This window comes from Nicotiana tomentosiformis, chromosome 1, assembly GCF_000390325.3.
Source record: "Nicotiana tomentosiformis chromosome 1, ASM39032v3, whole genome shotgun sequence".
Classification (NCBI taxonomy): Eukaryota; Viridiplantae; Streptophyta; class Magnoliopsida; order Solanales; family Solanaceae; genus Nicotiana; species Nicotiana tomentosiformis.
In genome coordinates, this window is record NC_090812.1 from 31,000,883 (window position 1) to 31,018,105 (window position 17,223).

A 17,223-nucleotide genomic window follows, 5' to 3' on the forward strand; every position below is an offset into this window, starting at 1 on the left:
CCTGAAGAATCAACTCTTGCAAACAATCTACATTGGGCACACATAACCTGCCATGCATCCTCAATGCACCATCATCCCCAATAGTGACCTCCTTAGCATCACCGTGCTGGACTGTATCCTTAAGGACAAGCATATGGGGGTTATCATATTGACGCTCCCTGATACGATCATAAAGAGAAGACCGAGAGACCACACAAGCCAATACTCGACTTGGCTCAGAAATATCTAATCTAACAAACTGGCTGGCTAAGGCCTGAACAGCCTGCGCCAATGGCCTCTCTGCTGCTAGTAGATATACTAAGCTCCCCAAACTCTCCGCCCGGCGAGTCAAAGCATCGGCCACCACATTGGCCTTCCCGGGGTGGTATAAAATGGTGATATCATAATCCTTAAGAAATTCCAACCACCTCCGCTGACGCAAGTTAAGATCCTTCTGTTTGAACAGATACTGCAAACTCTGGTGATCGATGTAAATCTCACAAGGGACACTGTACAAATAGTGCCGCTAAAACTTTAAGACATGAACAATAGCTACTAACTCAAGGTCGTGGGCAGGATAGTTTTTTTCATGCACCTTCAGTTATCTAGACGCGTAGGCAATCACCCTACCGTCCTGCATCAACATCGCGCCAAGACCAATCCGCGACGTATCACAATATACAGTATAAGACCCCGAACCTGTAGGCAATACCAATACTAAGGCTGTAGTCAAAGCTGTCTTGAGCTTCTGAAAGCTCTCCTCACATTCCTCTGTCCATCTGAACGGAGCACCCTTCTGGGTCAGCCTAGTCATAGGTGCTGCAATGGATGAGACCTCTACAAAACGATGGTAATACCCCGCCAAACCAAGAAAACTCTGAATTTCCGTAGTTGATGACGGTCTAGGCCAACTCTGTACTGCTTTCACCTTCTTCAGATCCACCTGGATCCCATCACTCGATACTACATCACTACAACAAAAAAGGTCTTTAGTGGCAATGAAAAAAGGCTTTAGCGGCAATAGAAATAGCCGCTAAAGGATTTACCGGCTATTGATATTTGGCCGATGTACATGGCGTCGGCAAAGCCTTTAGCGGCCATTTCGGGATTTGCCGGTAAAGGTATTATTTATTGCCGGTAAAACGTATATGTTGTAACGGCATTTGCTTAGCGGTAATTATTATGGCTGCTAAATCCTTCCAAAAAATGGCCTAGCTAGCCCTTTTGGCATCCATTGTTATTGCCAGTAAATCAAATTTAAGTGTCGTTAAAAATCACAGGATTTAATGACAATTATAATAGCGGCTAAATCCATCTAAAACATGAGTCAATTTGCGTTGTTGGCCTCTGTTTTTATTGCCAGTAAAGTAAATCAAATTGCCGCAGAAAGTCATAAGCTTTAACTGTCGATAATTCTAGTTAAATTGGCTATAAAAAACAGCTATTTAATGCAATATCAAGGGTACAAATTATTTCAAATAAGCTTTCTTCGAATTGGCAAATGCTAATAAACACACTACTTTTAATTTATAAAAACATAATATATCTCATTAAATATAGATTAACAAAAGCAAGTGATGATCCATAATCTAATGTAGTTGCGACAAAAAACAAGACTAAAATTGCATCGTTTGAACAAAATAGTTAGGAGCAATTTTGTACATGACTTGTCTCATCCATGATACCTATTGTTTCATCAAACACATTTCTTCATTTTGTTTCCCATTTAACTCCTTTAACTCTGTTATCTCTTTTTCTAAATTTTTTATAACCTCATTAGATGAATTCTCTACAACAATAATTTCTAAGGAAGACTTACTACCCCACAGTACAGAAGGAGTTGGACCAAGTCCTAAACTACGAATATACCAACTTTTATCGTTTCCCAATACTTGAGAATACACATCCCCTTCCCACGCAACACCACGAGGAGACTGGTCATTCGATCTCTCATTGTTGCTCAATCTTTCATTCAGCATATCCTGATCATATGTCGTTCGAACCAAACATAAGTTAATAATATAAAAAAATTAAATATACATAGAGTCCAATATGCAATTCACATAGAACCCGCAGGCAAATTCTCTGATGGCCGTTATATTATAAACTTTTTTGGTAATGCTATTAACCTTCCATTCTCAAACTTCACTTATAAAAAGAAGCTAGTTTTAGCTATGGTATAAACTTTAGGGTAGCAAAATTTACAGCATTAAGAAACTCTTTTATGAAACTTGAAATATTAGCATGCCTACGTTTATTACAATAATAACAACAAATTCAGTGTAATCTCACAAGTGAGTTCTGAAGTAGATAATGCGTATTCAGACCTTACCCCTACGTTGTGAAGGTAGAGAGGCTACTTCCAATAGACCCTCGGCTTAAAGAGCAATGAAAATAAAATAACAAATAGTAGCAACATGTTCAACCTCTAAGGTTCTTTAACACTAAGCTCATCTTACTTTTGAGAGCCAGCTTTCTGCTGATGGTCAAGAAAGTAACAAAATTATAAAACACAAATATTTATCTTCGTAACAATATTTCATTCTATATTTCTTTTCTTTTCTTTTGGTAAAGAAGCAAGCTCACAATTTTCTTCATTGAGGAGCCGACAACAATATAATTAAAGTACTAAAAATCAAAGGCAATGATCAAAGATGCAGTTAGTTCATTCAAATGGAAACTAAGATGTTAACAGGGCAAAGAAAATACAAGGAATTAAATAGTGTACCAAGTTGAACAGCATGTGGAGAAGCCATTGTTAGAGGGATGCCTCTAATAAGAAAATAGCTGGTGGCACTTTCATTTTTTTTTTATAAAGTAAAATAGTTGCTGGAACTTTATTTGGTATCAGAAAAGCCAAATAAAGTTCTCATAATCCCAATTCCGGAAAGACAAATGAAATTCAGAAAATGAAAAAGAAGAAATCTTACAATTGTCCTTGCAGACTCTGCATCCAATGATCTACCATCCTTACGTTGTTTATTAGTTAATATAAAAACTTGTGCCCGTATAGGCTCTATCCCATTTTCAGCCTAATACTATAAAACGATGTCAAATACGCGCAACAAAGAGAGTTTAGATTAGATTTCATAATATACACAAGAATACCTTCTCATCCATCAAGGCGGCAATAGTTTTGGACCCTCCTATGTGAGGCATCTTTTGATTTGCTCTATTATTTCTATTTTCTTGTGTATGCTTCTGCCATTATAACATAAAAGTAATATCTTATAATTTATACATAAAAACTCACGAAAACAATCAGAATACTATAAAAACTAAGTGTGTGATTTTAAGAGTATAAAATTGATACCTTAACTTTATCAGAAAGCCAATAAGAGACCCGACCGATCCATTGATCCCGTGGTATACGACTTGGTTTATTTCTTAGCAAAGCATATTTGGTCTTATATTTTGCCGTATACGTATTTTTTAAGTCACATTTGTAATCTTTCCATTTCTTTTCTATTGACTTTATGACATATGCTTCTCCACGAGATGGGATAGAGAACTTCTTCTAAGAAATAAAAGAAAATGATTGAAAGATAAGATCACATATAATAAAATAATATAGTATTAGATTCACACATCATAAGGATAATAATAACTCCATACCTTCACAAACTCCATAAGTTTCTTCTTTTCTTCTTTGAAAAAATTTCTCCAATCATCTATGTTTAGAGGTGTTAGTTCTGGAATTGTAGCGATTATGCCTAGAAAGCTAGCGAGCTTTCGACCCTCTTTTCTGATGGGTTGGTTACGGTCATTCAATTGTACAACAATTATTTTCCCGGAAGGCAGTTTCCAAATATCTTTTAATATTGTGGGTCCACGAGCCTTTCTTTTCCTCTTAACTACCTGATTTGAAAAAGATTCAAAGGTCATCAAATCCATACAGAGAATGCAGCAATTGCTTTCCAAATTAGCGCAACATCTTCTATTTTCTTTTAATCTCTACAAGATGTTATCACCAGAAGGTCTCAAGGATAGCAGATTATACTACAAAATACAAATTTTAAGTGGTATATAGTTCTGTAGTAAGAGCATAGGAGTGCAGGAGCATAAGAGTGCAGGACACAACCAACATAAAAATATTTATAGAAGATATCAGGGAACAATAGAAAGAAGAACATTCTACCATTCAGTAAATGAACTAACATGTCCAGTAGATATCCAGTAGATAAAAATAAGTGTTACCTGATGCATCATTTTGTTGAACCTAGTGTCAGTAGAATTATTCAACTCATTAGATTGAAGGTCATGTGTTTGAACTTGAGAGAAGTTCTGACCATTCATCAATTGTTCAATATAAGGTTGCGCATCTGTATCATCATGTTGTTCAACAATAATTTTGTTTCCACCTTTAGTTCTCATAGTTACCTAAAGTAATTAACAAGCTGCAAGTACGTACGTGTGAAAGTCAAACTCCACTCTTCGGTAATCAATATGACTAAACCACCAGTTTTCTAGTTTAAGCTTCAATGTACAATAACCAAAAAGTTGGACTTGATTTCAGACTACCCAAGATCAAGAGCAGAATCTAACAAGTCCAAGAAATCATCTGTTCTAGCTTCTAGCAAATGGTTCGATATTCTGAATAAAAAACATACTAGATCTCTAGAAATACTTTAATAACACTTGCAAAAATTAAATATTTTATAACTACCACCTATTTTAATCAAAATCACTTTCATTTTCAACGTCATTTCCTCCGTCAAAATTAGCTTTGTATGCAGTCGAAATAGATTTCAGCCTTGGCATGTTAGGTACGGTTCGAAGGGTGGTGTATCGAAGTAAGATCCCGAAGGGGGGCACGAACTAACCTAGAACCTGGGGAGGCCGGTCCGTGATGAGATCGATAGCATAATCAAACTCGAACAAGAATCGAACCGTGACACGGGTAGATCTATCATGTTGATAATCCAAAAACCAACCTACATCGACCTGGAATCAATTCAAGGGCTCGAACCAGGGTCGGGCTCGAACCAAGGTCACAAGTTCGAGCCGAAATCAAGCTCGAACCAAAATCGAGGATTCTAAGCAAGATCAAGCTCGCAGACAAAAGCCGTTGTAATCCCACTAGAGGGAATCTTGGCAGAAATTATGAAAAAGCTGATTTATCATGGGTCTCCCACTGGATGTTTATTTTATTTTGCTTGGAGCCAAATCCCTCCACTATAAAAGGGTTTGGTTATCATTTCTGTAGGGAGATCTTTTTTCTAAGATTTACACTATAACAAACTGTATTATTTCCTCTACAAGAAAGAATGATCACTCTAGTTTCTTAGATTGATTCTATTTTGTTAAATCCTAAGATTCACTGTTCGTGATTGCCTTGTCTAGATTACATTTTCTCCAATCTATATTCACACTTTTATTTATCCTTGCATTCTGTATTAAGTTGTACCACATATCTTCGGAACTGCATATAAATTCAACTCTATCTATTTTTTGGGGGCGCCCACCGTGGGGCCGAGGATAACAGTGGTCACTTATTTCCGAAAACACCTTCAATTTAGGTTCGGCTACGAATAAGCCACCGACCGAATGGCTTCACCAACCGATTACGAAGCTGGCCTTCAAGATAAAACCAACAACTTGGCACTACCCGAGATTCGAGCCGAAATACCACTGGATGTCAATTCACAAATTGCTTTGGAAGCGAACCAGCGTTCCGAACCGGAAAGAAGCATTCAGGCCGGTGCTCGATCCGTAGCCCAAGACACCCAAAACCCAGAGAAAATCGGGGCCAACTTACGCATGATATTCGAGATGTTGCAAGCCCAGCAATTAGCGATAGCTCAGCTACAGAGCCAAACGCGCGCACAAAGCAGACCGGTTTCCAATCCACTTCGAGAGGTCACCCCCAGAACAGAGCCTACCATAGTAAAATCTAACGAGCAGGAATCGGGGACTACTCCCGGAATTACTAAATTGCTCGAGGAACTCACAAAACGAGTCGAAGCCAACGATAAAAGGGTGGAAACATATAATGCCAAGGTCGATCAAATCCCGGGGGCTCCACTAATGATAAAAGGGCTTGATTCAAAAAAATTCATACAAAAGCCTTTTCCATCGAGTGCGGCACCGAAGCCAATTCCCAAAAAATTCCGTATGCCCGAAATTCCCAAATATAACGGTACGGCCGATCCTAACGAACATGTCACCGCTTACACATGTACCATAAAAGGCAACGATTTGGAAGATGATGAGATCGAATCTGTGCAATTGAAAAAGTTCGGGGAGACCCTCTCGAAAGGAGCTATGATTTGGTACCACAATTTGCCACCAAATTCTATCGATTCTTTTGCCATGTTAGTAGATTCGTTCATAAAAGCGCATGCTGGTGCCATAAAGGTTGCAACAAGAAAATCAGACCTCTTCAAAGTAAAGCAAAGGCAGGGAGAAATGCTGAGGGAATTCGTATCCCGATTTCAAATGGAACGCATGGAATTACCCCAGGTCACCGACGACTGGGCCGTACAAGCTTTCACCCAAGGGTTGAACGAGCTAAGTTCGATAGCATCACATCGGCTAAAACAAAATTTGATCGAGTATCTAGCGGTAACTTGGGCAGATGTGCACAACCGATATCAATCGAAAATTAGGGTCGAGGATGATCAGTCGGGGGCCCCGTACGGACCTGTTCATCAGAACAGGACAATTATTAATCAAAAGCAGATCGACAGAGAGCAAAGGTCGAACAGAGACCGATATCGACCGTACGTCACCGATCGAGTAAACAATGGTTCAACACGCAACGCAGTTTGGAACAGTCAAAGAATTGATCGGGGACAAAATTCTCGGGGGCTTATGAGTAAGAGCGGCTTCACAAATATGCCGAGCCTATAGAAGCACCTCGATTATTAGAATATAACTTCAGCGTTGGTGCATCCGCTCTCGTTTCGGCCATCGGACGCATCGAAGACACTAAATGGCCTCGACCAATGCAGACCAATCCTGCCCGAAGAAATCCCAATCAAACGTGCGAATATCATGGTACCCATGGCCACATAACGGAAGATTGCAAGCAACTAAGAGAGGAAATAGCTCGCCTATTTAACAAAGGGCATCTTCGGGAGTTTCTGAGTGATAGGGCAAAGAGCCATTTTAGAAGTAGGGATTTCAGCAAGCAGAACGAGCAAGAAGAACCACAGCACGTTATCCACATGATCATCGGCGGCACTGATACCCCCTGGGGACCGATGCTTAAATGCACTAAAACATCGATGGTGAGGGACAAGTAGTCTCGGACTCAAGATTACGCACCCATGGGGACTTTGTCCTTTGGTGATGAAGATGCAGAGGGGGTCATCCAACCTCACAACGACGCGCTAGTAATATCCGTACTCGTAAATAAAACTAAAATTAAGTGTGTGTTGATCGATCCAGGTAGCTCGGCCAATATCATCCGATTGAAGGTAGTGGAGCAGCTCGGCCTGCACGATCAGATCGTACCTACAACTCTGGTCTTAAACGGGTTCAATATGGCATGCGAAACCACCAAAAGGGAGATAGCCTTACCAATAAACGTGGCCGGAACTGTCCAGGAAACAAAGTTTCACGTGATCGAAGGCGATATGAGGTATAACGCCCTTTTCGGAAGGCCATGGATCCACAACATGAGAGCCGTGCCTTCGACCCTACACCAGGTCCTCAAATTTTCGACGTCGGGAGATGTCAAAACGGTGTACGGAGGGCAACCAGCCGTAAAAGAAATGTTCGCCGTCGACGAATCCAAACCAATGTTCTCACTTTCGCCGATAAAAGGATCGGGCCCGGAAGGAGAACGGGACACCAAATAGCAATCACAGACAGCGACTTCAACCTAGCCAGACAACCAGAAAATCGAGGAGGATGGAGACCAAATGGTCCTTCGATCTTTCGTAATTCTCGATGACTCCGATGCCACAAAATCGACGATCGAGGAGCTAGAGCAAGTCATATTGATCGAGCGCCGGCCCGAGCAAAAGGTATACTTGGGAACGGGGTTGAGCCCTGAACTCAGGAAGAAACTCGTTCAATTTTTTATCAATAACATCGATTATTTTGCCTGGTCCCATTTAGATATAACAGGGATCCCGCCGGACATAACGACGCATCAGCTAAGTTTGGACCATAGGTTCAGACCAGTGAAGCAAAAAAGAAGACCCCAGTCCGATAGAAAGAACGCCTTCATAAAGGACGAGGTAACCAAACTTCTCAAAATAGGGTCCATTCGGGAGGTAAAATATCCCGAATGGTTAGCCAACGTAGTTGTAGTCCCTAAAAAAGGGGACAAACTTAGAATGTGCGTGGACTATAAGGATTTGAACAAAGCATGCCCCAAAGATTCTTTTCCGTTGCCCAACATCGATCGCATGATCGATGCCACGGCCGGCCACGAGATCCTCACTTTTCTTGATGCCTATTCCGGGTATAATCAAATACAGATGAACCCGGAGGACCAGGAAAAAACCTCATTTGTCACCAAATATGGAATGTATTGTTATAATGGGATGCCCTTCGGGCTAAAAAATGCAGGGGCCACTTACCAACGCCTAGTGAATAAAATGTTTGAAGAACAAATAGAAAAATCAATGGAGGTTTATATTGATGACATGTTAGTCAAATCCCTGCGCGCAGAGGACCATTTAATTCATTTGCAGGAAACGTTCGAGATTCTGAGGAAATACAAAATGAAGCTCAACCCCGAAAAATGTGCCTTCGGGGTCGGTTCGGGCAAGTTCCTCGGCTTCATGGTATCACATCGGGGAATAGAGATTAACCCCGATAAAATCAAGGCTGTTGAAGACATCACCGTCGTAGACAGCATGAAGGCCATACAAAGACTAACGAGTCGGATCGCCGCCTTAAGCCGATTCATATCGAGATCATCCGATCGAAGTCATAAATTTTTTTCTCTACTCAAAAAGAAGAACGATTTTTCTTGGACCCCGGAGTGCCAACAAGCATTAGAAGGACTAAAACGATATCTATCAAGCGCACCACTGCTTCACACTCCAAAAACTGACGAGAAACTTTATTTGTACTTGGTAGTATCGGAAGTCGCCGTAAGCGGTGTCCTAGTTCGAGAAGATCAAGGTACGCAATTCCCCATTTATTATACAAGTCGAACCTTAGGAGAGGCGGAAACTAGATATCCGCTCCTAGAAAGGTTGGCGCTTGCACTGATAAGCGCCTCAAGGAAGTTAAGGCCATACTTCCAATGTCATCCCATATGCGTATTGTCCACTTACCCGCTTCGTAATATTTTGCACAAACCCGAGTTATCAGGCCGACTGGCCAAATGGGCCGTCGAACTCAGTGGGTACGATATCGAATATCAACCCCGCACGACCATCAAGTCTCAAGTCCTAGCAGACTTCGTGGCCGATTTCACACCAGCCCTCGTACCCGAAGCCGAAAAAGAACTGTTGAAATCAGGTACATCATCGGGGGTATGGATCCTTTTTACGGATGGGGCTTCGAACGTAAAGGGGTCCGGGCTCGGCATAGTTTTGAAACCGCCCACGGGTGGCATTATTAGACAATCTATTAAAACTATCAGGTTGACTAACAACGAGGCCGAGTATGAAGCCATGATTGCAGGTCTCGAGCTAGCTAGAAATTTGGGAGCAGAAATCATTGAAGCCAACTGCGATTCCTTGCTGGTGGTGAGTCAAGTAAACAAAACTTTCAAAGTTCGAGAAGGTAGAATGCAGAGGTATTTAGATAAAGTGCTTATCACTTTGAACCATTTCAAACAATGGACTTTATGGTATGTGCCACGGGAACAGAATAATGAGGCCGACGCACTGGCGAATTTGGGATCATCGGTCGAGGTAGATGATACAGGCTCGGGGAATGTTGTTCAACTTTCAAGATCGGTAATCGAAGAAGGACAAGCCGAAATAAATTCTACAAGCTTAACCTGGGATTGGAAAAACAAGTATATCGAATATTTGAAAAACGGCAAACTCCCATTGGACCCTAAAGATTCTAGAACCCTACGGACCAAGGCTGCTCGATTCACTCTGGCTTCAGATGGAACACTGTACCGAAGAACGTTCAATGGACCATTGGCGGTATGCTTGGGTCCGGGGGATGTCGATTATGTCCTACGGGAAGTACATGAGGGTACTTGCGGGAATCACTCTGGAGACGACACATTAGTCCAAAAAATAATCAGAGCAGGGTATTATTGGATCGATATGGGCAAAGATACGAAGGAATTTGTTCGTAAATATGATAAATGTCAAAGGTTCGCACCAATGATCCACCAGCCCGGAGAACAACTCCACTCGGTCCTATCCCTGTGGCCTTTCATGAAATGGGGAATGGATATCGTCGTCCCCCTGCCATCGACCCCAGGTAAAGCCAAATTCATTTTGTTTATGACTTACTATATTTCTAAATGGGTTGAAGCGCAGGCGTTCGAGAAAATAAGAGAGAAAGAAGTTATAGACTTTATTTGGGATCATATCATATGCCAGTTCGGGATACCCGCCGAAATAGTATGTGACAATGGAAAGCAGTTCATTGGCGGCAAAGTAACAAGATTTCTCGAAGACCACAAGATAAGAAGGATACTGTCGACGCCATACCACCCCAGTGGGAATGGGCAGGACGAATCAACAAATAAAACTGTCATTCAAAACTTAAAGAAGAGGTTGAACGATGCTAAAGGGAGATGGAGAGAAATCCTACCCGAAGTCCTTTGGGCATATCGGACAACATAAAAATCCAGTACGGGGGCGACCCCGTTCTCTTTAGTATATGGATCCGAAGCATTGATACTAGTCGAGGTTGGTGAACCCAGTGCCAGATTTCGATTCTCGATGGAAGAATCAAATAACGAGGCTATGAACACAAGCCTCGAACTATCGGACGAAAGGCAAGATGCTGGCCTCGTCCGAATGGCCGCCCAAAAGCAGCGAATCAAAAGGTATTATAATCGAAGAACCAAGCTCCGCCATTTCAAGCCTGGGGACTTAGTGTTGAGAAAAATTACCATCAATACCCGGAATCCGAATGAAGGGAAGCTAGGACCGAATTGGGAAGGACCATATCAGGTACTCGAGGACATCGGAAAGGGGTCGTACAGGATCGGCGTTATAAACGGCAAACAGTTATCAAGCAACTGGAATGTATCACATCTAAAATGGTACTACTGTTAAGGTACAACCTTTCCATATTCGTTTATATCTCGAAACTGACCCTGCAGAAGTCCGAACAAGGGACGGATCTCTCGTCAGAAAGCACGCGTTGCACTCTTTTTCCCTTAGACCGGTTTTATCCCAAATGGGTTTTTCGGCAAGGTTTTTAATGAGGCAACCACTGGTCGTGCAACATTTATAATAATATCCGAGGCCCCGTAAGAGAATTACTTCACAGCAACAGGGTCCCGATAGGAAAACTGTAAAGAGCCAAATGGTCGAAGTGAGCCATGCTCGTATAGGTTGGCCCGAATCTAGGCGTGTAATAACATGCGAAGAATTAAGATATAATGCGACCATTAAGCCTACGGGCTATTTTTATTTATTTATTTCAAGTTCGAGCAAACATTCACTCGACCAAGCCTACGGGCTACATTATTTCGAGTTCGAGCAAACATTCACTCGACCAAATAGCCTACGGGCTACATTAATTCGAGTTCGAACCATTCACTCGACCAAGCCTACGGGCTATTTTTTATTTTGAGTTCGAGCAAACACTCACTCGGCTATTAAGCCTACGGGCTACATTAATTTTGAGTTCGAATCATTCACTCGACCAAGCCTACGGGCTACATTAATTCGAGTACAAGCAAACACTCGCTCGACCGTCACGCCCACGGGCTATATTCTCTTCAAGATCGAATCGTTGACAACTAATAAGTCTAAAGGGCTACATTGACCCAAGTTTGAATAAACGCTCGCTCGGTTGCAGAGACTACGAAGTCCAAGTTTGATTAAGTGGTTTAAAACATTATGAAAATATTCATAAGGCAAATTCTCGCAACACAGGAAACATAAACAAAAGCGAGTCGGCGAAAGAAGAGATATGCCTATACACAAAATTTATCTACATGGGTGGCTACAGCGTAAAAAAAAAAAATTCCAACGGGAGCGGTCTCTTGTTTATCAGGTTCCCCCCTGTTCTCAGATCCGCTCTTGCTCCCATCATCGTCGTCATCATCATCGGAAACCAGAGCTTCAGCATCAGCTTTGAGTTCTTTTGCCCTTTTTATCTCTTCCGTGAGATCGAAGCCGCGAGCATGAATCTCCTCGAGAGTTTCTCTCCTAGATCGGTACTTAGCAAGTTCGGCGACCCAATACGCTCGACTATCGGCGGATTTGGCTGCCTCTCTTGCCTGAACTTGGAGGCAGCTTCAGCATCAGCTCGATAGACGACCACGAGCGCATCCGCATAAGTCTTTGCCATTTCAACATCAGATTGGGCCTTAGCGAGTACTGAGGCCAACCGAGCCTCAAGCTCCTCAATTCTTCTTGCTTGAACCAGGCCTTTTTCCTTCATTTTATGAAGTTGGGTTTCAGACGACGATAACTGGGCTTGAGCAGTCTCTTTTTCTGCAGCAAAGCGGTCCATACTTTCTTTCCACCGCAAGGATTCCATCCTTATCACATCGACCTCCACACGTAGCTTCCCTATCATCTCGATTTTTTGTTGCAGTTGTGAGACCAAAATGTTAGCTATCGTTCCGGTATCGAACCCATAGGTTTTCAAAAGCATCATTACATGCTCAGACAAATCATTCTGGTCTCGATAAGCCTTGGCCTGCTCGGCACGGAGATCTTTTATTTCCTTCTCTCTCTGCCCTAAGGAAAGTTTGAGAGAGTTCCTCTCGTCGGTAGCGCGGTTCAGGTCGGTCGCGTATCGATGCAGCTCATTCTAGGAATGAGAACATTGTTCTCGATGGACTGCCGCATCCTACGAAGAAACAAGAAGTGAAGTTAACGAAAAACGAACATAAAGGCAATACCAATAAAAAGATTTTTAAAGACTCACCTGGTTCAAAGCCTACCGCAAACCGTGAAAAAGATCTGATTCATCACCGGCACTGGCAACGTCTTCGATACCAGTAAACAGGTCACGAAACAGATCCTCTTCATCATGAGGCCTGCCTAGATCGAGGGCCCCCACAGTTTGAGCTTTCCGAATCACCCCTACGGAAAAAGCGGGAAAGGTAGGCGAATCATCGATCGCTGCTGCCCCAAGTGACTCGCTCAGAGCATTCCCCTCAGCTCGGAGGGGTTCGAAGGGCTCTTCGATTGTAACCCTTGCCGGTTGATTTCGATGAGAGGCGTCTTCGACATTCGATAGTTCGGGGACTCTACTTGAACCTCTCTCCGGTATATTTTCAGTTCGAGACGGAGCCCCATAGGGCATCATCGATCCAGCCGGCATTGAAGCATCGGTGGCTCTCTTCGTCCGGACCGCCAGCGTGGACTCATTATCCTCTTCTTCTTCTTCTTCTTCTTCCTCTTCATCCCTTAGGCGCAAAACGGATTCTACGGTCAAAGGAATAACATTCTTGTTCGGCTTACGAGCCGTCCTCTTCTTCGATTTTGGATATTCGGGCAACGAAGCTCTCTTCCTTTTTTCCTTCACCGGCTTTGGAACAAAGGTCGAAACATCCTCCTCATTAGACAGAGGTCTCAAGACCGCGTCTTTACCCAAACCTGCATATGGGAAACCTTATAAATTTTTTTTTGAGAAATGCCTCGTCAGAGTCCGAGAAATGAGCTTACCGTGATTTTTGGCCTCCCACCGACCCTTAGACAAATCACGCCATGAGCGCTCGGCGTATGTGGAAGTCAAAACAAGAGCCCGTACCCAATTCTTGAGGTCGGGAATCACTCCGGGCATCCAGGGAACTGCTACATCACGAAAAGAGGAGTGTCGATAAGAGAATAAATGAAAGAACAAAATAGAAGCAACAGTAAAATCACACTTACATTTCATATTCCACTCCTCGGGAAAGGGCATCTTTTCAGTCGGGATCAGGTCCGAAGTCCTTACTCGAACGAACCTGCTCATCCAACCCCGGCCCCTGTCCTCGTCAATACTCGAGAACAAAGCCTTGGTAGCCCGACACTGGAGTTTTATTAACCCTCCCCGAAAAAGTCGGGGACGGTACAACCGGATAAGATGATCGAGGGTGAACGATATCCCTTCTATTTTGCTCACGAAATATCGGATCAGAATAACGATCCGCCACAAAGAAGGATGGACCTGGCCTAAGGTTACCTGATACTGTCGACAGAAGTCGATAATGACGGAATCGAGGGGACCCAAAGTGAAAGGGTAAGTATATACGTTCAAAAACCCTTTTACGTAAGAAGTGATGTCTTCATCAGGGGTAGGTATTATCACTTCTTTTTCACCCCAATTGCAGTCCTTCTTTAACAGATCGAGGTGCTTCTCAGTAATCAAACACATGTAATTCGATACCGGCTCACACCGGCCCAGGACCGATGAACCTTTATCAACTTTAAAATCTGAAGTAAGGATGCACGCCCCGGGGACACACTCCTCTGGCCGTGGTTCCGCCGGTGTCTCATCAGTGACACACTGTGAAGATGAAGCTTTCTCTTTCTGAGGAACGGTTTGCGATATTTTCGCCATTTTTTAGTTCAAAAATAAGGAGTAGAAGAAAGTGATAGAGATTTGGTAGAATTGAGGGGTCCTTTCGGAAAGAAATCACAGCATTTTTGGTAAGCTGGAGAGTATAAAGAAAAAACTGAGAAATTTTAGAAGATAAAAGATATAAAAATGGTAAAAGATAAAGGCGAGAGTTATTTATAGGTTCAAAGCGACGGCGGTTCCTTATCAGCAGTGGCCGACCACCGCCTGACATGCATTAAATGCCTTGAAAGTCTAAACCGATAGGACAGCTACCATATGCGTCATGGTCGAACCTGAGGGAAGCGACAAGATATAATCCGATCGAGCTGTTGAAAATCATATCGTTTCTCGCCATATTTCTTTCTGAGAAACGAGGGGACTATCTGTATACGGTCGAAATAGATTTCAGCCTTGGCATGTTCGGTACGGTTCGAAGGGTGGTGTATCGAAGTAAGATCCCGAAGGGGGGCACGAACTAACCTAGAACCAGGGGAGGCCGGTCCGTGATGAGATCGATATCATAATCGAACTCGAACAAGAATCGAACCGTGACACGGGTAGATCTATCGTGTTGATAATCCAAAAACCAACCTACATCGACCTGGAATCAATTCAAGGGCTCGAACCAGGGTCGGGCTCGAACCAAGGTCAGAAGTTCGAGCCGAAATCAAGCTCGAACCAAAATCGAGGATTCTAAGCAAGATCGAGCTCGCAGACAAAAGCCGTTGTAATCCTACTAGAGGGAATCTTGGCAGAAATTATGGAAAAGTTGATTTATCATGGGTCTCCCACTGGATGTTTATTTTATTTTGCTTGGAACCAAATCCCTCCACTATAAAAGGGCTTGGTTATCATTTCTGTAGGGAGATCTTTTTTCTGAGATTTACACTACAATAAACTGTATTATTTTCTCTACAAGAAAGAATGATCACTCTAGTTTCTTAGATTGATTCTATTTTGTTAAATCCTAAGATTCACTGTTCGTGATTGCCTTGTCTAGATTACGTTTTCTCCAATCTATATTCACACTTTTATTTATCCTTGCATTCTGTATTAAGTTGTACCACATATCTTCAGAACTGCATATAAATTCAACTCTATCCATTTTTCAGGTAAACAAGCTTCACTTTCAAGTGTTGTAGCAAGTTGTCGTGATTCATTAGGACTTAATGCAAGAACCAAGAAATAGGAAAATAAAAGGAATATAATCTGGAAAAAACTGATTCATTTACGGTATTTTGGTCTTTTTTATCTTGTATTTTAGTATTTTTGCTTAACAACTACATTTACATGTGCACGTTCAGTTAGTAGAAGTATCAACTTTCAAAGAAAACCTATGTAACGGGGAGTCAAATATCAGACATATCTTCTTCTTCTTAAGTTCCTCGGTGCTTGAATACTTGAGGTACAAAACTGATACCCAGCTAATAAAGCTAAATTTATATGTTAGCAATCTTCTTAACAGTTAATTAAGTAATCTCCAGAGCAAAATACTTACCTAACCAAACACTAAATAAATCGTCTTCTCAAAAGACAAAATTATGCTAACAAATTTCCTATATAAATTATCTTCTTCATGCATAAATCTATAGCAAAAAGTTAAAGTATTATCAATCAGAAATTACCCCATCCCACTTCTCAAAAATAAAATTACATCAACATTACTTTCGAACCAAAGAAGAATGAATACTACAGAAGATTATGAGAGTATAACTCAATTAGAAGAATGATTGTTGCAAATTAAACAAGAAAATTTAAATAGAGTTGGCACATAGACATGTGTTCTAGTGATGCCATGTAAACCTTTAAAACCCTTTTTTTCTCAAATTGAGTGAACTGTGTATGCGAGGATCTACTGCAGCACATACTTTAATACTAAGGTTCTAGTATATTTTCAACACATAATCTAAATAATAAGAAACCCCCCCAAAAGTAAAGATCTTGCTACAATATTTCACTCAATTCTAAAGCAGGTTCAATTCTCCTACGTGATATATGTAGGTTCAATTCTCATTTTCTCCTTTTCCCTTTCCCTAATCCCCCAATACAGTAGAAAAAATTAGAGAAATTTTATCATTACACTAAATAGTACAATATTTTATGTGTTTTAGGGAAAAGAAAGATAAACCATCAAAAATTTAAAAAGACGATAAATGTGAAGTGCAGTTCACGGCATAATAGATATTTGCTAATCATATTAAAGATGGTAATATACAACAGGCATTAGAATGGCAATACGCATCAGCCTATATTAATAAAGAATAGAAAGCTAGACAATAAACATCTTTACTTGTATATACTTCAATCTTGTTAGTCCCGCCAATATTGTTGTATTTGTAAATAATAATTCTGTAAAATATAAGTTATCGTAATGAAACAGTAATTAATTCGAGCCCACTGAATTCACAGTGTTTCCTTAAGGAATTTAATCCCCTCCTAGTACCCAAGGTTATGGATTATTTCCTCCCAGGATAGAACGAATCATACACTGGTGTAGCGGTACTTCAAACCCCAATGTTTCAGCGAACACAAAGTTCGGTAGCAAATCACACTTACAGTTACTTTGTTTGAAGTTAAAACAATGCAGAACAAAGGAGTAGAAACTCAGAAACTCGTATGGAAATGCTGAGAGGA

General features: G+C 41.6%; 1 long non-coding RNA gene across 1 annotated transcript; it reads right to left on the reverse strand.

The window, feature by feature from the left end:
- Positions 1-2,827: 2,827 nt before the first annotated feature.
- On the reverse strand, positions 2,828-4,032 carry LOC108948612 (uncharacterized). The gene is made up of 3 exons (XR_011414015.1): positions 3,595-4,032; positions 3,293-3,496; positions 2,828-3,011 (listed from the first exon to the last, which is right to left on the reverse strand). It is a non-coding gene; the product is annotated as an uncharacterized lncRNA (long non-coding RNA).
- Between the last annotated feature and the right edge of the window lie 13,191 nt (positions 4,033-17,223).